The following is a 23,558-nucleotide window of genomic DNA, read 5'->3' as shown; positions in this document are numbered from 1 at the left end:
CTATATACTATGGGGGAGCACAGGGGGTTATATACTATTGGGGAGCACAGGTTAGCTATATACTATTGGGGAGCACAGGGGCTATATACTATTGGGGAGCACAGGGGAGCTATATACTATTGGGGAGCACAGGGGTCTATATACTATGGGGGAGAGCACAGGGGGCTATATATTATGGAGAGCACAGGGGGGCTATATACTATTGAGGGGGAGCACAGGGGGGCTATATACTATTGGGGGAGAGCACAGGGGGGCTATATACTATTGTGGGAGAGCACAGGGGGGCTATATACTATTGGGGGAGAGCACAGGGGGCTATATACTATTGTGGGAGAGCACAGGGGGGCTATATACTATTGTGGGAGAGCACAGGGGGGCTATATACTATTGTGGGAGAGCATAGGGGGGCTATATACTATTGGGGGAGAGCACAGGGGGGCTATATACTATTGTGGGTGAGCACAGGGGGCTATATACTACTGGGGAGAGTGCACAGGGGGCTATATACTATGGGGGAGCACAGGGGGGCTATATACTATTGGGGAGCACAGGGGGGCTATATACTAATGGGGGAGCGCACAGGAGGGCTGTATATAATGGAGGAGCATATGAGGGTCTATATACTACAGGGACACCTTAAAACTATGGAGGCACAGAGGGGTGTAACTATGTAGGAGTACAGAGGGGTGTAACTACTGTATAGGGGTACAAGGGACCTAACTACTGTATGTGTTGGAGCCTAAAATATTTGTCTGGCAGTTTCTGGAGAGAAGATTCACAGCCAGGAGAAGACTTCAAGGTGGCCCAGGCTGGATGGAGAGAAAAAGAAAAGGTGACAGACTCTGATCGGAGAAGACGCCTCCGGTGAGTCACTGGATGTAACTTCACTCTGTTATAGGCTTGTACTGATAGGGGTCATGGTATGGCGGTATTATGTAATGGTATCAATGGTGATATCTTTCTGTTTTGTTTAGTGCAGTTTTTATGTAATATGTAATCACTGAATGGTGGAAATAGTGTTATAAGGTAACTACTGTATGTACTGGGGCTCTTGATACACTGTGGGGGCAAATTCAGTACATTATACAATGTGCAGAAAGGTAAGGGGGGGCCCACTCTTGAGGGCTGTGCACTGGGCCCACCAATGTATTAAAACGGCCCTGACTGTACCATGTACTGGAGCCCCCCCGCCCCCGGGCAGTATCTGTAATGAGATACTGTGAGCGGGGGAGACTGTATTCATAAGCGCCGCGCTGTACTAAATCAGCCGCGCGGTGCTGATACTACAGCGCGGCGCTTATGAATACAGTCTCCCCCGCTCACAGCATCTCATTACAGATACTTCCCGGGGGCGGGGGGGCTCCAGTACATGCATTCCACGTCCGTGATCCGTCAGGATCACGGAACGTGGGAATGCAGCCTTAGTCCCCCGGCTGATGTGCGGCTGCCCGGGGTGTCCCGTCCTGTCCCCGGCAGCGCGCGCATCAGAGAGCTCCCCGTGCGCCGGAAGTCACAGGCACAGGCGCACGGGGAGCTCTGTGATGCGCGCGCTGCCGGGGACAGGACGGGACACCCCGGGCAGCCGCACATCAGCCGGGACCAGACCAGAGAGGCTCGACGGGGGAACGGAGGGCAGGTGAGTTGTGTGCTGTTTTTTGTTTTTGTTTTATCTGCTGTGCAGGGGGGGGGGGGAGAGGGGGACCATCTATAAGGTAGGGGGGGGAAGGGGGCCATCTATAAGGGAGGGGGGAAAGAGGGGGACGATCTATAAGGGAGGGGGGAAAGAGGGGGACGATCTATAAGGGGGGGGGGGGACCATCTATAAGGGAGGGGGAGAGGGAAGAGGGGGACCATCTATAGGGGGGGCCATCTATAAGGGAGGGGGGAAAGAGGGGGACCATCTATAAGGGGGGGGCCATCTATAAGGGAGGGGGGAAAGAGGGGGACCATCTATAAGGGGGGGAGGGGGACCATCTATAAGGGAGGGGCGGGAGGGGGACCGTCTATAAGGGGGGGGAAGAGGGGGACCATGTATAAGGGGGAGAGGGGGACCATCTATAAGGGAGGGGGAAAGAGGGGGACCATCTATAAGGGAGGGGGAAAGAGGGGGACCATCTATAAGGGGGCATCTATAAGGGAGGGGGGAGAGGGGGACCATGTATAAGGGGGGGAGGGGGACCATCTATAAGGGAAAGGGGACCATCTATAAGGGAGGGGGAGAGAGGGAAGAGGGGGACCATCTATAAGGGGGGGGAAAGAGGGGGACCATCTATAAGGGGGGGGAGAGGGGGACCATCTATAAGGGGGGGAGAGAGGGAAGAGGGGGACCAACTATAAGGGGGGGGGAAGAGGGGGACCATCTATAAGGGGGGAAGAGGGGGACCATCTATAAGGGAGGGGAAAGAGGGGGACCATCTATAAGGGAGGGGGGAGAGGGGGACCATCTATAAGGGAGGGGGGAGAGGGGGACCATCTATAAGGGAGGGGGGAGAGGGGGACCATCTATAAGGGAGAGGGGACCATCTATAAGGGGGGGAAGAGGGGGACCATCTATAAGGGGGGAAGAGGGGGACCATCTATAAGGGGGGAAGAGGGGGACCATCTCCTAAAAGATCAGCACCCTCCTCTCCTGACATCCTCTGTGCTGCTGGGACTTCTCCTATAGGATTAGCACCCTCCTCTCCTGACATCCTCTGTGCTGCTGGGACCTCTCCTATAGGATTAGCACCCTCATCTCCTGACATCCTCTGTGCTGCTGGGACCTCTCCTATAGGATTAGCCCCCTCCTCTCGTGACATCCTCTGTGCTGCTGGGACCTCTCCTATAAAGTCAGCCCCCTCCTCTCCTGACATCCTCTGTGCAGCAAGGGACCAAACATTATGTTTATTGGGGACAGCAGTGGGGGGGGGGGCAGTAGTGGATTATAATGTGGGCGGATTGACGGGGGGGGGGGGGGCGTCATTCTATAGTTCGCCTCGGGCAGCAGAGAGGCTAGAATCACCCCTGATTGCTGGTGCAGGTGCAGTGCCAGAACTGTCTGGTCCCCAGGGGGTTAAGTCCCTGGGAGCCAGACTGTAACGCCCATGCCCATGCTGAAGGTCACCCAGCTTTCCCAGGATCCTGTAAGGGTTAACCTTACAGGATGCTGGGAAAGCTGGGTGACCTCCAGCATAGGCATGGGAATTACAGTCTGGCTCCCTGGGACTTAACCCCTTACTTGCTATTTGTTTTTGCTTGTGTCTTTTCTTTTCCAGATACCAGCATGCAGAGGATTACGTCAAATTCGTTTGGACTACGTCGATGACCAGCGAACTTTACTGTTCAATAAAATGGTCAACAAGGGGTGTGGGGGTGTTTTTATTTGAATAAAAACATTTTCTCAGTGTGTTGTGTTTTCTTTCATTTCTCTACAGACTTAGTAGTGGAAGCTGTCTGATAGACGGAATCCATTACTAAGTCGGGGCCTAGTGTTAGCCGGTATAAAATGGCTAACCCTAACCCCCATTATTACCCCAGTACCCAATGCCACCAGGGGTACTGGGAAGAGCCGGGTGCCAGTGGTCCCGGAGCGTCAAAATTGGCGCTCCCGGACTGGGGCGGCAGCAGGCTGGTAAGATTTAGGCTGGGGAGGGCCTAAACCAATGGCTCTTCCCACCCTGGTGCTACCAGGCTGCTGTCGCTTGGTTTTTAACCCGGCTGGTTATGGAAATAGGGGGGACCCTATACGTTTTTGTTTTTTTTTATAAATAAATAAAAAAAACACATAGGGTTCCCCCTATTTTCATAACTAGCCGGGATAAAAACCAAGCAACAGCAGCCTGGTAACACCAGGGTGGGAAGAGCCATTGGTTTAGGCCCTCCCCAGCCTAAATATTACCAGCCTGCTGCCGCCCCAGTCCAGGAGCGCCAATTTTGACGCTCCGGGACCACTGGCACCCGGCTCTTCCCAGTACTCCTGGTGGCATTGGGTACTGGGGTAATAATGGGGGGGTTAGTGTTAGCCATTTTATACCGGCTAACACTAAGCCCCGACATAGTAATGGATTCCGTCTATTAGACGGCTTCCACTACTAAGTCTGTAGAGAAATGAAAGAAAACACAACGCACCGAGAAAATGTTTTTGTTCAAATAAAAACACCCCCACACCCCTCAGTGACCATTTTATTGAACAGTAAAGTCCGCCGGTCATCGATGTAGTCCAAACGAATCCGCCGTAATCCTCTGCATGCCGCTATCTGAAAAAAGAAAGGGAGAAGATAATGCTTATTACCCAGGAGGCTACCAGGGCCAATGAGACGATTTAGAGACAATTCTGAGACTATTCAGAGACAATTCTGAGCCAAACAAATCTGCACCACAGAAAATAGACCAGGCTTATCCCTGATAGTAAATTGCACTTTAATTAGACCAGTCTATTCATGCCAAAGCAGAAATAGACCACATCTAGAAAAATCCCCTGTTGATAAATCTCCCCCTATGTGTGTATGTGTGTGTGTGTGTGGAGTCAGATAGCAAAAGCTCACACAGCTTTTACACAGCAGTCTACAGCTGAAAGCAGCCGCTTAGAATCAGGGGAAGGAGACTGAATAGATAATAACAAGTATGGGATTAGAGATGAGAGAATTTACAGTAGGAACAAAGTGAATTGCTTCTCACAGTTTCCCAGGACTGGATCCATCTTTTCCCAGCACCTGGGGAGGAGCAGCACGGAGCGGAGCAGACTTTAAAGCCTGCAGCCTGATAAGCAGAATGCAGATAGTAATGCAGCGATTCACTTTGTTCCTACTGCAAATTCGCTCATCTCTGTAAAGAATATTAATTAATTGTTAGTCTCACCATGGGCAGAAACATATTAAAAAAAGTTATGTTTGAGTGGAATACCCCTTTAATTGGGTGGGCTATTTCTGTATACATGCTGATACAAGGAAAGTTGTCCATAATTAAGTGACTTCACCCAAACAAATCTATACATTAATTAGCTCAGCTCCTCCTGCTCTATAACATGATGCCGATAGATCGGATGGCACCTTCAAAATGACATACCTTCACAAAAAGGATTTTTTTCATGGTGGTAGAGGCTCATAAGCACACTGTAGTTTTTGTGCAGTCTTTAAGACCCAGACTGGATGGTAAAGAAAAGACTTATACTGCCATCCCATCTATTTGAAATAAAAGAATACATGCAAAATCTGTACTTCACTGTGTGAACAAGGTCCAATAAGCAGAGCAAGGGGGTTTGTATTGTACGTCTCCCAAAAGTTCTCAGCTAGTCTATAAGAAGAGACTAAAATACACTAAACTGTAATTTAGTATCAATCATGTCTACAACGGAGAGTATAAAAAGACTACTAGAAGGCAACCCAATCCAATTGGAGCTGCCCTAAACAAGCAGTGGTGCATCTAACCTTTGACTCTGTTGTCTGAGTAGTGTACTATGTATGACATTTTCAAGACTATTATCCTTGGATTAGGCATTCAATGGCTATGTTCATATAATGTAGTAATGACGGACGTTCTTTAGTGGATGGCTGTCATTTAACACTAAACCACGGCCGTTGTTGTAAAGGAATGGCCATTATTAATGATCATGAACATTAATAATGGCCGAGGTTTTGCAACGATGGCCGTTGTTTGTACGTTGTGTAAACATAGCCAATAACAAATTGGGGGAATCAAATTTATGGGACTGAGCTGTACTACCAAGCACAGCCACATAAAGAGCTGTGCCTGGCAAACAATCAAAGGGTAAATCACCCCTTCAGTGACCAGCAAAGAGTCCAACCTGGCGAGGAGACAATATTAATGACCTAACCCAGGCATAGGCCGTCTTTTATGCAGTCCCAGGTAACCTAATAAAACATACATACAATTACAGTGGTGCCTTGGATTACGAGCATAATTCTTTCAGGGACTGTGCTTGTAATCCAAATTCACTCTTATTTATTTTTTATTAAATGTTTTTCCATTTTTACAATACAATGTAAAACACACAAACAGAAATGCAATAAAAAAGGACTAACAACACTAACACGGGCACTTTACTGTAAATAACCTAAGTGCATTAGCATGAGAAGAAAATATAAAATATAAGAAGAGGCAAAACTAACAGAACCACATGTAAGTCCTAATTGGACACCAAGTAACAGCTCCCCACTATGTTATAAATAGATAAATGAGTGCTAGGTAATACTACTTGTAATCATAACAAACCTATTAAATATTTACTGAGAGTCCTATAAAGCCCTCCATTTTTCCCAATATTTGGAGACCTTACCTAGGTTACACAGTTGCGCCCCCACAGCTAATTTCCTAATACAATTAGTCTGAACTACATTAATAATCTCAGCTATTGTTGGCAATTCAGTACTTTTCCATTTCTGTGCTATTTTAGATCTGACTACAGTGAGAACATGTACCGTCACAGAGATGTCACATGGGTCCATAGTAGATAAGTTCATATGAAGAAGGGCAGTTTCAGGTCCCCACTCTTAAACCATAGCATATTTTCTCATAAGAAATCATAGAAATGCAGACAATTGGTTCCACACCCCAAAATAATTATTTATTATTCTGAACATGTAAAACAAATAAAACAAACATTCAGAAACAGCAGAATATGTGATATTATAAGTTACTGTACAGTAATGGAGAGGATGGGAAACACAAGGGCTGACAGAAACTGCAGGGGGCATGAAGGAATGAGCAGCACATACTGTATGTGGGCACATAATGCAGCACTCTCTGTCCGGGGAAAGAGGGGTTACAGCTATGGAGAGATTACCTCAACAGTCCTGTCTAGAGATGAGCGAACCTGCCGGATTTCTGGTTCATACGATAGGCTGCTATAGGCTGTATCCCAGTTTTCTAGGCGTTCCTTACGCAGTATCCACCCGCTGCACGGAGCCAGCAGACAGCGGGAGTCAGATGCCGAGATTTCTGGTTCGTACGAACCAGAAATCCGGCAGGTTCGCTCATCTCTAGTCCTGTCCCCTGATGTAAGCCCCAGCCTGAAGTGGTAAGGTACTACTGTACAATGATTTATTCTATCATCAAACAAATATAGTCCGTATTATGTGGAGCTATTGCGCATCCCAAAACCAATAAAATAAGAAGAAAAAAAATCAATCACCGGGGACCTGACATTCTAATGCCTCTTTTAGCTTTATGATCAGCATATGCTGGGCCAGCAGGAGCTCCAGACTATCAGTGGTTAAAGTATGAGAATTTTACTACTTTTCTTTGCTTTTCTTGAATTGTATTGGATTGCTTCTAAGTCCCAGTGCTAGTTACATACTGGGATCTTGTGTGGGATTTTAACCAGTGAGTAAAAATGATGCTGTCAGCCCGGAATATGAGGATGTAGTCTTCTAGGGCCGTGAATAGGATTCTTTGTGTGCTATGGAATGTCTAAAGTCTGGTGTGCAGGTATAATTTTACATCTCCCATCACCTTCCCTTTCTGTTCAATTGTTCTGTCCCGACATAGACTTTTTATAGACTTCCCTTTTAACTCTCTGTTTCAGCGATCTGTTTCACCGATTCCTTAACAAACTAAACTTATGAAGAAAAAACTCTACTTTACTCATTACCTTAGAAAGGCTGTTAGCAACGTACAGTGAAGCTATTCGCCTGGGATCAGGATCCAGACGAGTTAGTTATTTGACGTTTTATGTGTTCCAGGAAAGTTAGAGAATAAATCAAGGGAAGCAGCAACTTTTGTGGTGAACTTTAATGGAAAATACAGCAATTCTTCTCAAGTTTCCTCAAATTTAATTTTGACCTGAAATACATTTCCCCTTATCCCAAGTCTCATGAATGCTAAGAATGAAAGGCATTCGTGCTCCTGAAGATTGTCAGATGGGGGGCACAAAGGTGCCTCAGTCATTTAGCTCTACGTTCAGAAGAAGGCCACATAATTCACATTAGAAATTGGGCAGCGGTGACTGCTATAGAGCTCTGAGAACAAGAGACTGAATCCAAAGAAGGGAATATTCGCTCACAATTTGTATGTTTGAAGGCTTCCTCCATATTCCATTAGAAAAACTAGTTGACTTTTTATATAACTGTACATGAGGTAAGGAAATTAGATTACGAGTCCCACTGGGCACAATATACTATATTGCTGAATATATTCTATTCAGAGTTAAACTGGTCTGTGAGAAGATTCTGCAGAGAGACCAGGACTGACATAGAAATATTCCGCTCATATAGGGTCTAGCCCCCTAGTTCTATGAGGACAACCCCATCATTTGCCACTATGTCCTTTTTTATGGGCTGATTCACAAACTTTATACAAGATACAAATATTGGTTGGATATCTGGCTTTGGTTTTCCCTTGTCATATCCTTAGACTCTTAATTGAGTTGGGTATTGACTGAAAGGGCCACTTAAAATGGTGGTTTTGGTGGTCTCCTTACTGGAGCCACTCCCTTTGCTAGATCCTTCCCTGGAGGGATGGATATCTGGCTAGTCCCATCTTTTGAGACTTTTAAATGAGGCTCCGCTGACTCTTTTGTATATAGGCAATGCACCTAGGTTTTCACTGTGTTGAGCACTTTAACTAGCAGCCTTTAGTGTCTTCTTTAGCTGGTCTCCCTGGGGTCAGTGATTGTTTTGCTAAGATACAGATAATAGTAGGCATGTAGATGGAGGATGAGCCCTTTCTTCTGATGGGTTAAAAAAAAACAAGAACCTCACTTCAACAGATTTTGTGTATAGTACTATTCGGCATGTTAGCAATATAGAAATAATTAACTTTTGCATTGTGGGATCATCCATTGCTTTTGTTAATCACACAGCAATATCACCATCTCAATTGGCACTCTAAGGGCCCTATTACACGGGCCGATGGGGGCCTGATTAATAATGTAAACCAGCGCCAATCTGCTAGATCAGACAATCGTTTAGCAAGGGCTGCACGAACATCGTTACAAATGTCCTTGCAGCCCTTGCTTAAACAGTATACATTACTGTGGTCTGCTTCTTTCCTGGTTCGGCATGCTGCAGCTTCAAAGCTGCCTGTCAGAGCTGACAGTCCGCACAGACAATCACTTGCTGGGACCGCCGTGACCAGTGATTAGCTGAGCGGCCTCTCAGCTCAGACTGGCTGCTCTGAAGATGCAGCATGCCGAACCAGGGAAGAGGCAGACCACAGGAGGAGCCCTGGAGCGCAAATAGGTAATGATCAGCCGATGATCGTTTTATGGGCTAATCATTGTCTATATTACACTGAGTGATAATCGGGCGAATCAGGCCGATTATCGCTCCGTGTAATAGGGCCCTTAGTGCCACGGTTCTCGGGTGCCTCATAGCATACTCACCTCTCCTTCATTCCTGTCACAACTGCTCTGGTTCTGGGTCCTAGTGTGCCTGACTTTTAGATTTATAAGGACCACAGCATGCTGCACTTTGCATTCCCCTACCAATTCCTGCTCTGCATCTCCACACACAGACAATTGTTGGTACCTATTTGTTAAAAAAAAAACAGCCCAACTTGGGAAAAATTTAACTTGGGTTGAATTGCTCCAGCTGTTTCGGGTGTGAAGTTGCTCTCTCCAGACTCCATGTTTAAGCTCCTTCCACAGATGTACTATAGGATTTAGATAAGGGCTTAGAGAAAACCATTGCTTTGCTCTTAACCATTCTTAGATGTTTTAGCTGTGTGTTTTGGGTCATTATCCTGTTGGAGGACTAAAGACCTGAGACACTGGGCAGCACATTTCACTGTAGAATGCCTTGAGGTTTCATTGTACTCTGCAGAAATTCAAGACACCAGATAAAACACAGCAGCCCCCCAAAATAGCCAAGCCTCCTCCATGTTTCACTGTTGGTACAATCCAGCTTTGGTCCCCATCCGCTTTCAGGTTAGAGAGAGGACCTGGGATGTGATGTGTCAGGCCCACTCAGCCAGACAGCGGAAATAGCGTCTGACTGGCTTAGTGGGCCTGACACGTCACGTCCCAGGTACTGTCTCTAATCAGGAAGTGGTCGGGGACCAGAGCAGCAGTATGCAGCCCCCCAGTCACTGATTGGCTAAGCGGGCAAATGCTCAGCCAGGGTTGTCGCATTGTAGCTGGAAGAGCTGCAGGACACTGGCTGCTGTGAATGGGACCTGGGAGCGGCACTATGGTGCATGAGGATAGGTAAGTTTACTTTATTATTTTCCTGCACCCCTCTGGCATGTCTGCATATTTGCAGTCTCGTGGGACTGACCTGGTCAGTTTTCATTTTCGCATTTAAATTTTTTTCCTTTTCACCAGATGGGGGTGGGGTGGGGGGCGTGTGAAGTTGGGGTGTGGATAACCTGCAGCCATTGAGAAGATCTGTTACAGGTTTTAACTTGTTTCCCCCAAGACATCCACTTGGTACCAGATCAGCCTGGTCGGCATAGAGGCGGAAGGGGACAGGCTGGCTCAGGTGTCTGGTGTTGGCGTCAGGCTGGCGGGTGCTCGGGCGGGTTGGCAGGCATTCCGGCAGGGGGGGAAGGACGGAATTCAGGCAGGCAGGCACTCCTGCGGACAGCTAGTGATCGCCACAGGGTTTGGAGTGTGATCAGTTTAGGTGCTGAAAACGTCCCACTGATAAATAAGGGGAGAAAAAGCACTTTCGCTTTATAAGACAGTTTTTCCCTCCACTGTATTTATTTTTATGTGTTTCTTATATAAAATAGTAAAGGGAGTAATTTAAACTTTTATTGGGGGAGGGGCTACCATATCCCCCTCCTTTTTAAGTTCTCCCAGGGAATATTACATGCAACCATTACATTGCATAGAATTGATTAGTGTTATCAGTGATCTTCACATTGAACCTGCCTGTGGCATGTGAAGATAGCTGAGCTGACTGCACGGAGGTAAGTGCACTCAACCCCACTGCAGAGGTAACGATCGAACAGTGACAGGAGCGTAGCTAAACAGTTAAACTGAACTGAAGTGGTTGATGACGGGTGGGAGCGTGATCGTGGTGGTCCATCATTAACAGTGAGGACCTTCTATGGAGATCTATGAAGTGAGCTCCTGAGCTTGCATCATAGAGCCTTTGGACCTTCTGGTGTAATGTTATGTCATGGGTCCTTAACCCTTAGAGGACCGGGCCAATTTAAATATTTGCGTTTTCGCTTGTGCTTAAAAGGCCATAGCACTTGCATTTTTTCACCTAGAAACCCACATGAGCCCTTATTTTTTGCGTTACTAATTGTACTTTGCAATGACAGGCTGAATTTTTTCATAAAGTACACTGTGAAACCAGAAAAAAATTCAATGTGTGGTGAAATTGAAAAAAAAAAACGCATTTCTTTTATTTAGCCATTTGCCCTGGGGTAAAACTGACATGTTATATATGTTCCTCAAGTCGTTACGATTACAATGATATGTAATATGTATAACTCCACTTTGTAAGAGAAAAGATGAGGGCACTCACCAGATTCGTGATCTCTTCTTTATTTACGCGTGCATTAAAAACTTATGGACAGCCAGGGCCACATAGTAGACGCCAAGCACTAACGAAGCAGGGTGATTACAGCTGTTTCGCGCGCATGCGCGCTTCTACTGATGCCGCCTCTCTCACATGTCCGGGGCTAAAAAGACTTCACTCCGTGACGTGTGTGAGTGTGCGTTACAAAACCAACATTTAAAACCATATTAAGACTAACATTTACTGCAAAGTTCCAAGTAGTGACTTAGATAAACATATTTAATTCGACTTTGTCATTGAGCCCAATCTCGCCTTCTGCGTTTGTTGCTAGTATAAGGCAGCTTTCTTTTTGTAATAATATTCTATTTACGTCTATACCTACTGTTCCTTTTACTCGCTCTAATCCTACAAATTTTAAACAATCCGTTCTTCCTTGATGTTGTTCTTTTACATGTTTTATTAATCTGGTTGCTCCTTTGTTTGTTCTACAGGAATAAATATGTTCATAAACTCTTCGGTTTAGTTTTCTGGTAGTTTTTCCGATGTAATGTACATCGCATTCACATACTAAGGCATATACTTCCCCTTCAGTTTTACAGCAAATAAAATCTTTTATGACACAGGTAATACCGGCTTATGTGACGATTTTGGTTTCTAGGCATTGTTCACACCATGCACAATTGCCGCATTTAAACATTCTCTTAGGCATTGCTGTGCGTATCCAGTCCGGTTCTTTTATTTCTTTAGACCGGCTGTGCACCAGCATGTCTTTCAGGTTTTTAAACCGTTTAAAGGTTACTAGGGGTTTTTCTTGATATATTTTGGACAGAATCGGATCGTTCTGTATCAGGTACCAGTTATTTTGTATACTGTTGCGTATTAAGTTTGCTATGGGGCTAAACTTAAAAGCAAACGCAAATCTAGAATTTTGATTATTATTTTTATGTTTTTCTTTTTTTCTCGTTAATAACTGGTCTCTTTGTTTTTTTAGGGCTTTATTTTGTGCTTGTAGCAACTCTCCTTCAGGGTAGCCCCTTTAATACTAAGTCTAATAGCTCCCAGCAACAAAAAAGCTCCTAAGCCGTAACCAGCAGCAGTGCCGGTAACTGTGTACTCTTCTTGGAAGTGTTTAACATTTATAACTTTTATATTATGTGATGGCTTGTAAAAAATTCAAATCATTGTTAAAGCGACTCTGTACCCACAATCTGACCCCCCCCCCTTCCCCAAAACCACTTGTACCTTTAGATAGCTGCTTTTAATCCAAGATCTGTCCTGGGGTCCGTTCGGCAGGGGATGCAGTTATTGTCATAAAAACTACTTTTAATCCGGCAGCGCTGTGTCTAACGGCCGGGGCTTACATTTGTATATGCATTAGGCTGGCACACCCTCTCTGTCCTTTCTCCCCACCCTCCTCATCATTAGGAATGCTCCAGGCAGATTGCTTCCTATTCCCCACCTGTGTGTATAATGAACATGGGCTGGATTGTTAATACATCTGTGCAAAGCTCAAACAGCAGTAAATGTTCCTGGATCATTCCTAATGATGAGGAGGGTAGGGAGGAAGGACAGAGATGGTGTGCCAGCCTAATGCATATACAAATGTAAGCCCCGGCCGTTAGACACAGCACTGCCGGATTAAAAGTTGTTTTTATGACAATTACTGCATCCCCTGCCGAACGGACCCCAGGACAGATCTTGGATTAAAAGCAGCTATCCAAAGGTACAAGTGGTTTGGGGGGGGACAGATTGAGGATACAGAGTCGCTTTAACAAGTATATGTTCCTTAAAATCGCTCTATTCCCATGCTTATATCGCTTTTATCCTTTGGTCTATGGCAGTGCTTCTCAAACTGTGAGGCGGGCCTCACCAGTGAGGCGCCCCCTAGTTGTTGGTGAGGCCCAGCTGGGGAGCCAGTTTACACAAAGTAACTATGATCTGCACAGTCCTTTTGCTGTTTGCGTAAATCTCCATTTTAGCAACATTATTAATTTATTTTGTACTTGCTTTATTAGCATATTGAGCTTGGGAGACTGATGAAAGCTAGCCCTAGCATTATTTTTAGCTTTTAAATAGACTTTCACCACAGATGGTGAGGCCCAGGCACCCTCTTGGTCAGTCTGGTGAGGCCCAGGCATTGCCTTGGTCTGTTGGGTGAGGCTTCAGTAGAAAAAGTTTGAGAAGCATTGGTCTATGGGACTGTGTGAGGTGTTATTTTTGTGCGCCATGATGTGTTCTTTCTATCGGTACCTTGATTGCGCCTTTTTGATCGCTTTTTATTACAATTTTTCTGGATTTGATGCGACCAAAAATGTGCAATTTTGCACTTTGGGATTTTTTTGCTGCTTACGCCATTTACCGTGCGAGATCGGGAATGTGATTAATTAATAGTTTGCACGATTACGCATGCGGCGATACCAAATATGTTTATTTATAACATGGGAAAAGGGGGTGAATTCACACTTTTATCAGGGGAGGGGGCTTTTTTACTAATAACACTTTTTTTTTTTTTTTACTTTTACACTTATACTAGAAGCCCCCCTGGGGGACTTCTAGTATAAGCACACTGATCCCTCATTGAGATCTATGCTGCATAGATAGCCGGAAGCAGCCGAATGCCGAGCTAGGATCAGCGTCATTACGGCGCAGACCCCGGCCGGGACAAGACACGGGGATCGCCACCACTAGACACCAGGAAACGGCTGCATCAGGTAATCGAATGCAGCTGTCATCTTTGACAGCTGCATCCGATAATGAATTAGCTGGCACAGCGATCGGACCGTGCCCGCTAATAGCCACAGTCCCGGGCTACATGCGGCACCCGGGACCGCAGCGGTTCAGAGCGCGGCCCCCGCTCTGAATACCTGTGGGCGGCCCTGGACGTACAGGTACATCCAGGGTCGCCTAAGGGTTTAAGGGGTACTCCAGCGAAGAACTTTTTCCCAGTAATTGAAACACATCACAAAGTTATATAACTTTGTAATATGCTTCAATCACTTATCTGCCCCCCTTGCCTATGTTTTCCTCCCTCAATCCCCCACCAGGAAGTGAAGTAAACTCAGTCTTACCTAATGACTGTTGACCCCAGGAAGCCATTTTGTGACAATGACATCATCAAGAAGGAGGCGGGTCTAAGCCCTGTTAAGCCAGCCTCCCTTTGTCAGAGGACACAGGTTGCTCAGCTCTGATTGGCTGAGCAAGATGTAAGCCAGCTAACAGTTTTACAGAGTCAGTTAGACATCACAGGAGACAAAGTGCATTATGAGAAAGCCCAAACCAGGAAGCGAAGAAAAAAAATGAAGCCACCAACTGGAGCTATAGGGACCTGTAAACAGCGGGAAATTCAAACAGAGACAGAGGGATGGTAAATGTAAAAACTATGTTTATGATTGATTGTTTCGTTTTTGTTCTTTATCAGCGCTGGAGTACTCCTTTAAGTGACAGGATGACGTACTGGGTCCTTAAGGTGTTATTTCTGTGACTTGTGGGATTTTCTTTAACGAAAAGGTAGCAGCCAATTTTGGCCAGGGTTGTATACCACCATTACTTGAGCAATAATTAGAATAGCTACTATAGTGATCTTCAAAGATTTGCCTGGATCTCTTTTTCTGTTTGACTCTGCTTTCTATTTGACCATTCTTCTGTCCTCTACTTGTCCCAACCTGAAACCCAACTGAGTGATCTCCACCTGCACTGGTCTGTTGTCAGTCTCCTGTATCTGCACAAATTCTGCCATCTATGACCTACTTATCAATGACTACAGCTCTGCTGCATCTTTCTGTACTACGCTATATCCACATCAGCAGCTTCCAATAGTGACCTAGGAATCCTACCACAGGGGTTTTAAAGGTTTAAAATCCAGGGGTTTTTAAACTTTGCTCCTTGCTGTGGTTCTACTTTACAAAACAGCAAAATAAAGAGGCCTGTTACATTTGCAGCCTAAAGGGTATTAATTTAGGGTAATACCAAAGGATTGAAATAGCAGGCGAACTGAAAAAACCTAAGATGCTTATATTATAAAAAGAAAATGTATGGACACTAGGGCTGGTTTCAAATAAATGGCAACATGGACACCAAGCCAGGTCTAAATGAAACAATATCTTTATAGGACTTTGTAAGATTTCACGGTACATAGTACATAGGATTGTATTACAGAGCATCAGGGTGGCTAAGCTGGACCACCCAGAGCACAGTATAAGATCCCAACCCCCAAGCAGGTGCTTAAGTGAAATTTGGCTCTTTTCAGAGACAGTTTTTTTCTGTATACCCAACATCTACTTTCAATGTATGCCTATACATTTTTATAACTGGGCTATGCAATAGCATAAAAGTCTCAGAAATTGTGTCCAGCAAATAAACAAACAAAAAATACCAAAATAATGGAAACCACTTGAAAGAAAGGCCAAAATTATAATGTTTAGGCCCCCCCCCCAGCAGAGGTTTGGGGTCTATGGATATGTTTGCTGTATGCACTGGCCGATTTTTCCTAATCTATTGTGGAAAACATACCCTAAAAATATAATACAGTGGTACCTTGGTTTAAGAGTAACTTGGATTAAGATAGTTTTGCAAGAAGAGCTCACAGTTCTTCAAAATTTTAACTTAGTTTAAGAGCATTGCTTTGGTTTAAGAGCTCCCTGTACTGCGTGGGAGGGGCAGGGTCTGCATAGGGTGGTCTATACACCCTGCTGCTATAATGTACCTGCACTTACACTCAGCCATTCACACTGCTGTATAGAAAGGTTTCTGTCAGTGTCCTCCTGCACAGCTCTGTGATTCTTACTTCCTGATTGGTCCATGCTGAACACCCCCCCCCTTCCCCACTGCTGTCATGTGACCACACAGACCTCTGACAGCAGCCCTACTTCTCTATTCTAGCCTGTTGTACTACGCTACTGCATTATGGGGATATGCAGCTCCATCGTGTATCTACAAACTGCTGCTGTTTTTCAGGTTTATGCACTTAGTATACATTATACTCCACATGCTGACTGCTATACTGTACAGTAACTTATAATATAACATATTTAGCTGTTTAGCATTGTTTGTTTCATTTGTTTCACATGTCATTCAGAATAAAAAATTATTTGGGGAGCGTGGAACCAATCATCTGCATTTCAGTGATTTATGGGAAATGGTTTGAGTGATTTGCATGACAAGCATGGTCCCAGAACAAATTATGCTCGTAATCCATAGCACCACTGTATATATTATATATATATATATATATACACACACACACACATATATACATACACACACATATATACATACATACACACAAAAAAAAAAGGCTCATCTATGAAACCGCTACTAAAAGCAGACGTCCTTGCGTTCCACACTGTTCTTGGCATGCATACTCCCTGTCAGTGTTCGCAGTTACTCAATAATTTAGTCTGCGCTGTTTATGATGTTCAACATGGTCTACTTTTCTTTGGTTTACAACCTAGTCAATGCATAGGAAATCTCAGTCATGCCACAGTGAATTCTTCAACAAAAGCAATTTCATCTAAATTTTGTAGCTGATCAGAGGAAGGGAATGGACCGCACATTGTTTTCTAAACAGGGAATACTTCACATTGGACACATAAAAGAGGAAAAATATGCTGAAAATCTAGTTAGGGCAGGCACATATACAATAATGCAAGCTATGGTATGCATCCCATCTATCAGTCTTGAAAACAATGGTCATGTTATTACCTGCATTTGTTTGGCTTGGGGGCATTTAAATAATGAGTCAGCTTGTTATAGCTTGCTAAAGGTTAGAACAAAGTTTTTAAAAATAAGTAAATATGTAGAACTTAATTTTTTTAACAGTATTTGGCATTTAATAGTGTAACTCTGCAATAAATGCTAAATAACATTGAAATAGTTTCCATTAATTTTAAATTACCATAATGGTTTGGACTGAATTTTTAATGTGACAGGTTCCCTTTAATTGCTGAACATTCTGGCTTATGAAACATACCTCAAACAAATCAAAGAACATTTTTTAAAATTAAATAGGTATAGGATTGTGGCTACACTGCAATTTCTGGTTGCACCACCAGGAACCACTTATGCCCCTATTCCACGAGTCGTTTGGAGGAGCAAACGAGCGCTTTTAGCGTCGGGGCAGCCCATAGGATATAGCAGCGCCTGCTGCCGATGCTCCTATTCAACGGAGCGACGGCAGCAGATCGCTGCTATCAGTCGCTTGTTTTTCAACATGTTGAAAAACAAGCGACTGCAACGATCAGCCGACATGAACGATGTCGGCTGATCGTTGCACTCTATTCCACGGGACGAATATCGTTCGTAGCGGCCGATATCGGCCGAATACGAACGATATTGCTCCTCTAAGCGACCCGTGGAATAGGGCCTTTAATGTGACGAGTAACTCTACGACTTACATAATTGTTAGGGTTGCTTTGCGTTGCTACTCACAAGCTGCCATGCAACCCTATTTACTTGTATGAGTGATGGGAGTCGCACGACAGACGTTCCTAGTCTTACAACCGGAAATTGCTGTGTAGTCCCAGCCTTAAGTCTTAAAGTGACTGTACCACCAGGCCCAGGCTGAAGCACTGGAGGCGGGCCAACCCACCCTTAGTGGGAGGAAACCCTAGCCCCTCTATGATAAGGTTCCATTGATTCTAATGGAGTCACGTCATGGAGGGCCTGGAGTTTCTTCCCACTAAGGGTGGGTCGGCCCGCCTCCAGTGCTTCGGCCTGGGCCTGGTGGTACAGTCACTTTAAAATGAAACCAGTCTTCTCATAAACTGACAGAACTTACCCAGCTGTTGTGTTTGGCTGATATAATGAAAAACAGCTCCAACATGGAAAGGATTATGAAACTTCTTCAAAATGACAATCCAAGAGTGCAGAAAAAGATGGTGGTTGTTTCCTGTGAGCAAACTTTGGTGCACATATATATATATATATATATATATATATATATAAAAAAAAATTAAAAAAGTTTAAAGAGGAAATTATACAGGTAGACTGAGGCAGACAACAAAACAAATGTTCATAAGCAGGAGTCAATCTGATAGAATTATACAGGATTGGCTGAATGAAATGTGATTCACATATAGAAACAGCAAACTGAAAACAAGATTACAGGGGCCTGATGTGAAGTGTGGATGATTGGATTTAAGTGATACTCAGTGATCACCATTCTCCATTGGCTGGAACGTTTGTCAGGTGCTGTTAAACAAAAGAAAATTACACCTAAAGAAAATCATAGTTTCCATAATTTCTAAGAATACATGTATTGTACAGGTGCACATAGACATCTTAGACACTAAACATGATGATATTGCATCTTCCAAGGATCAGTCTTAGAAAAGAAAAATGTGGACAGCGCTCCATGGTGTAAAGTCTGATGGCAGGTGGGAAAGACAGGAGAGTAAATGGAGACTCTCACCTGTTGTGGTTGTGCAAATACAAGGCACAACACTCAGTAACGTATGTGTGTGAACCGCAGCCACTCCCAGAGACCAAACCGGTAAGCAAATAGTCAGATCCTCCACTCCAAACCCTGGGTATAATCGGGCGCAGGTCCAAGATAGGCAATATAAATATAAGTAAAATTTATTAAAACAAACGACACAACGCGTTTCGAAGTCGTGCTGACTTCTTTCTCAAGTATCTAGTACAAAATACATTCTAAGGTCCATAAAAAGGAGTGCACGTGCTCAGGAGGAGCTTTGGCACAGATGGTCTCTGATTGCATGCATCTAAGATTCAAGGTAAGAAACGCCCATCAGGAGTGGACCATTACATCAACTTGGTTAACATTTACAAAATAAACACCAAAAAAATATATGTATATAAAAACAATAAATATACATAAAAAAAAATCACATGAGAAATCACATAAAAATATATAGAAATATGTATGCGTATATTTACTATGGTATTATTTAAAAGAATTTAAAAAGTTGCCTATCTAGTATTTTCAATAGTCTCATTTAATCCTTGTGGGGTTAGAGTGGATAGTTTAAAGATCCAATACGATTCGCGATTGATCAATTACCGACAATTGATCAATCGCGAATCGTATTGGATCCACTCCTGATGGGCGTTTCTTACCTTGAATCTTAGATGCATGCAATCAGAGACCATCTGTGCCAAAGCTCCTCCTGAGCATGTGCACTCCTTTTTATGGACCTTAGAATGTATTTTGTACTAGACACTTGAGAAAGAAGTCAGCACGACTTCGAAACGCGTGTCGTTTGTTTTAATAAATTTTAAGTTTCATTTATATTGCCTATCTTGGACCTGCGCCCGATTATACCCAGGGTTTGGAGTGGAGGATCTGACTAGAAGGATCAGTCTTAGGCTGGTTTCACACTAGCTAAAATTTTTGCAAAAACAAAACAACACCAAAAAGAAAAATCATTCACACCTAAAGTCACAAACACCAGAAAAAAACACCAATATAATCTCTGGCAGTTTTTCTCAAGGCCAGAATAAAGCAAAAAAAAAAAAAAAAAAATGTGTAAAGTGTACCTATCACTTTGAGACCACAGCAGGATATAGTGAAAGAATGCTGCAGGTACTCTTCTGAAGCAAGCTGGGGACAGAACTCCTGGAAGGGCTGTTGACTGCATTGTAATACACTTAGAATGCTGTCTATGGTTCTTTCGAGAACTCAGTTTAACGTCCACAACAAAAGGAGGACCACCTACCTAAAGGTTTTTTTTTTTATGTGTATCATGCTGCAGTCTCAAAGTGAAAAATGCTCATTAAATGGCTTAGGGAAAGCACAGGTACTTTCCTGAAAAGCAGCACCACACCTGTGGGGACCTTAAGGACAAGCGCTTGGGGGGTAAGATTGTGGGTACAGAGTCGCTTTAAGTCATGTTGATATGTTGCTTTAAAGCGACACTGTACTGGCACATTGCCGGGGGGGGGGGGGGGGGGGGGGGGTCAGCCTGTCTCCCGTTACCGGTATTTAGAAGAAACATGACTTATCAATGAGGTGCAGCAGGGTGGGCAGTCAAACTAGTGTGGCCTAGAGCATCAGTGCCATAGGCCTGTGGTGCCTCTGTGCCCGCCTCCCTTTACTTTCAGAATGGCCCTGGATGAAGGGGGGGGGGGGGGGGGAAGGCAGAGAGGTGCTGCAGGCCTCGTGCACTGATGCCCCTCCGCATTGATAAAAGTAATTTTTCTTCTAAATACTGGCACTGGGAGACAGGTCGACCCCCAAACTGGGCACGGCATAAGGAGCTCAACAATACTCGGCGGTCCGGGGATGGCAAAATGCCAGTACAAAGAGTCGCTTTAAGTTGAGAAAACTTCATTTAAAGGGAAAAGTATCACATAGATTTTCTTTTAACAATTAGAGCCTGGTACCAAAACATTTCTTTTTTTCTATTTTCTTTTTTTGTACATAGTTATGGGGGCTTCCATCTTGCCTGAGCAATATATTCACAAGCTCCATAACTTTGAGAGCCCCCCCACCCCCACCCCACACACACACACATCTCCAGCAAATATTCTACAAGTTATGGCAAAGTAAACTCCCACCAAACATTACAGCCAGCTGGTAGAAGCAGTCGGCTAATCCACAGACTAAAGCAACAAATAATATATTACAAGAATCAGGGGTTACTGAAATGACTTACCTTCTGCCAAATGTTTATTGTACTGTACATTATCTTAATATGGATCTTCTTGCTTGGAGCACAGAACCTTTATTTGACCTTCTTGTGCAAGCTCTAACCAGTCACTTTTAAGGATCTCAGGTTATTTTTATATAATGTAACAGCTGCAGCATGGTAACTGGTAGGTTAAAGTCAATAGGGCAGATTTACTATTGCAAATGTGCCAGAATTCTAACTTCCGTGCCTTGCAGTACAGTTATTATCCCTTTTGGGCCTTGCCTAAAAAGTGTAGAATGGGAAAGGTTCCCCCAACAGAGAAGGCTGGGGAGAGGCATTTTAGCTGCCTATTCTAAGAAAGATACCCCCCATTTCGTACAGATGAAAACTCAGCCAAGCCAAACATTCATGTGTATTGAAGGATCCGTCATTCGGCTGATAGATATCCCCCTTGTGTACAGGTGCCTTCAGTATATCTGCCCTGTGTATATTTGGGGTGCAAAATAACTTAAAGAAAAGGAGGAAGATATCCCCCTTGTGTACAGGTGCCTTCAGTATATCTGCCCTGTGTATATTTGGGGTGCAAAATAACTTAAAGAAAAGGAGGAAGTGTTACTATAGGAAACCAGGACACTGCATTTACTTACGTACAGCTGCAATTTAATGAACTTCTATAATCAGAAGTAGGCTTTATGCATGTAGTTCTTCATAAATTTATATGAACAGTTTATTCTGTAGTAGCAAACTCTAAACATTGGGGTAGATCTGCTATACCAAATGTGCCAGAATTCGGTATCTTTCTATTGTACCTCATTTAAAGATGCAACTGGGTGTTATTGGACAGGGGTGTAACCTGAAATGCGTCACTATGTCATGCAGCTCCACTCATATGGGATTTTAGGTTACCCATTGTGGGTGACGCCATGGGTCAGACTCCATACAAACTTTTGGTTATGCCCTATTATGTGCATACTATGTATAGGACATCCCTACTCTAGGCAAGAAAAGCCTTTCAAAAACAGCTCAGGCAAGAGCTGTGCCGTAATAGTGTATTAAAAATAAAATTACATAGAAACGGATGTGGAAAAATAAAAAATAAAGTATCTGGATCTAAACAATTAAAGAGTGAATGTATTAGAAAGTGCACTGGTACCATGACTAGACATGAGCGAATTTACAGTATTAACAAAGCGAAGGTATTTGTTAACTTGGCAATCTGCTACCTTTAATCTCTGTGCTGCTCCACTCCGGTATTGGGAAAAGCTGGACCCAGTCCCGGGAAACTGTCCCTAACCATGACAAAGCCAATTTTCATGCTTTGGGAATGAATAGTGTATTTGATCACCTGATTAGAACAGCTATTTGTTGTCCCCTATCCAAAGGATAAGTTGAGATGGGAACACCCCTTTAAAAAGATGACTTGACATCCCTCCAGACCTGTTTTAGCAGATACACACAATACCCATGGCAAAATTCTGGAGCATCTTTTCTTAGCTCTTAGCAGTTCCTCTGTTCTTACTGGAAATCAATGACTTAATAACCAAATGGGTGTTACCAATTGGGGGGGGGGGGTCCCTACCAGGGCTGTGGAGTCGGAGCTAGTTTTGGTTGGAGTCGGGGAAAAAAATGCACCGACTCCAGCTTTAAAAAAATTTATAATTATATTTTGATTAGATTTTTACAAGTTTTGCTCATTAATATATATTATGAGCAACAGTCTAATAGGACACTGACCCTATTAGATAAGGTTGGTCGGGGGATATATCACTAATAGGACACTGGCCCTATTAGATAAGGGGGTCATGGAAAAGTTGTCGGTCACTATTTGGCAGTTTGTTTCTGAGCTGGAAGAGTCCATTGTGTGGGGGGAGATCTGTGCTGTTCTCTTCCTGGATGCTGGATGACTGTATATGAGCAGCAGTGTAATATGAAGATATCCTGTGTAACAGAGGAGGAGGAGAAGACATAAGTAGTGTAGCAGTAACCTCTGTACTCAGTGTGGTGTTTTCTCTCTGGGAGAAGATTGTGTGTTTTCCTTCAGTGTTCTATGGCTGCAGCTGTGTGCGCATGTGCTACGGCTGCAGTAGGCTGTGTGTGTGCGCTATGACTGCAGGAAGCTGTGTGTGTATGCTATGGCTGCAGCAGGCTGTGTGTGTGCACACACACACTATGGCTGCAGCAGGCTGTGTGTGCACACACACTATGGCTGCAGCAGGCTGTGTGTATGTGTGCTATGGCCGCAGCAAGCAGAGAGAGTGTGTGTGTGTGTGTGTGTGTATGCATGCTATGGCTGCAGAAGGCTGTGTGTGTGCGTGCTATTGCATGCCCCCACAGTGACCTTCTAGATCACTGTGTGACCCCTCTCTATATCACCATGTGTGACCCCTCTTTATATCACTGTGTGTGACCCCCTCTATATCACAGGTATCTGGCATTGTTAGCAGTGTTTCTTTAAGTATGGTGAATATTTAGTTAGAAACATAGAAGGTCAGCAGCCAATTAGATGGCCACCTGCTCCATCTAATCTAGTTGTGAGTAGTTCGGGACATGGAGGCTGGAG

General features: G+C 44.2%; 1 protein-coding gene across 4 annotated transcripts in view; it reads left to right on the top strand.

Annotated features, from left to right (window-relative positions):
- The window catches only part of MNAT1 (MNAT1 component of CDK activating kinase), a 454,734-nt gene that overhangs the window by 300,375 nt on the left and 130,801 nt on the right, over positions 1 to 23,558 (top strand). The window lies entirely within an intron of this gene.

Source organism: Dendropsophus ebraccatus, chromosome 13 (genome assembly GCF_027789765.1).
Source record: "Dendropsophus ebraccatus isolate aDenEbr1 chromosome 13, aDenEbr1.pat, whole genome shotgun sequence".
NCBI lineage: Eukaryota > Metazoa > Chordata > Amphibia > Anura > Hylidae > Dendropsophus > Dendropsophus ebraccatus.
The sequence above is the reverse complement of the archived record's forward strand: the minus strand, read 5'-3'. Positions and strand labels throughout refer to the sequence as shown.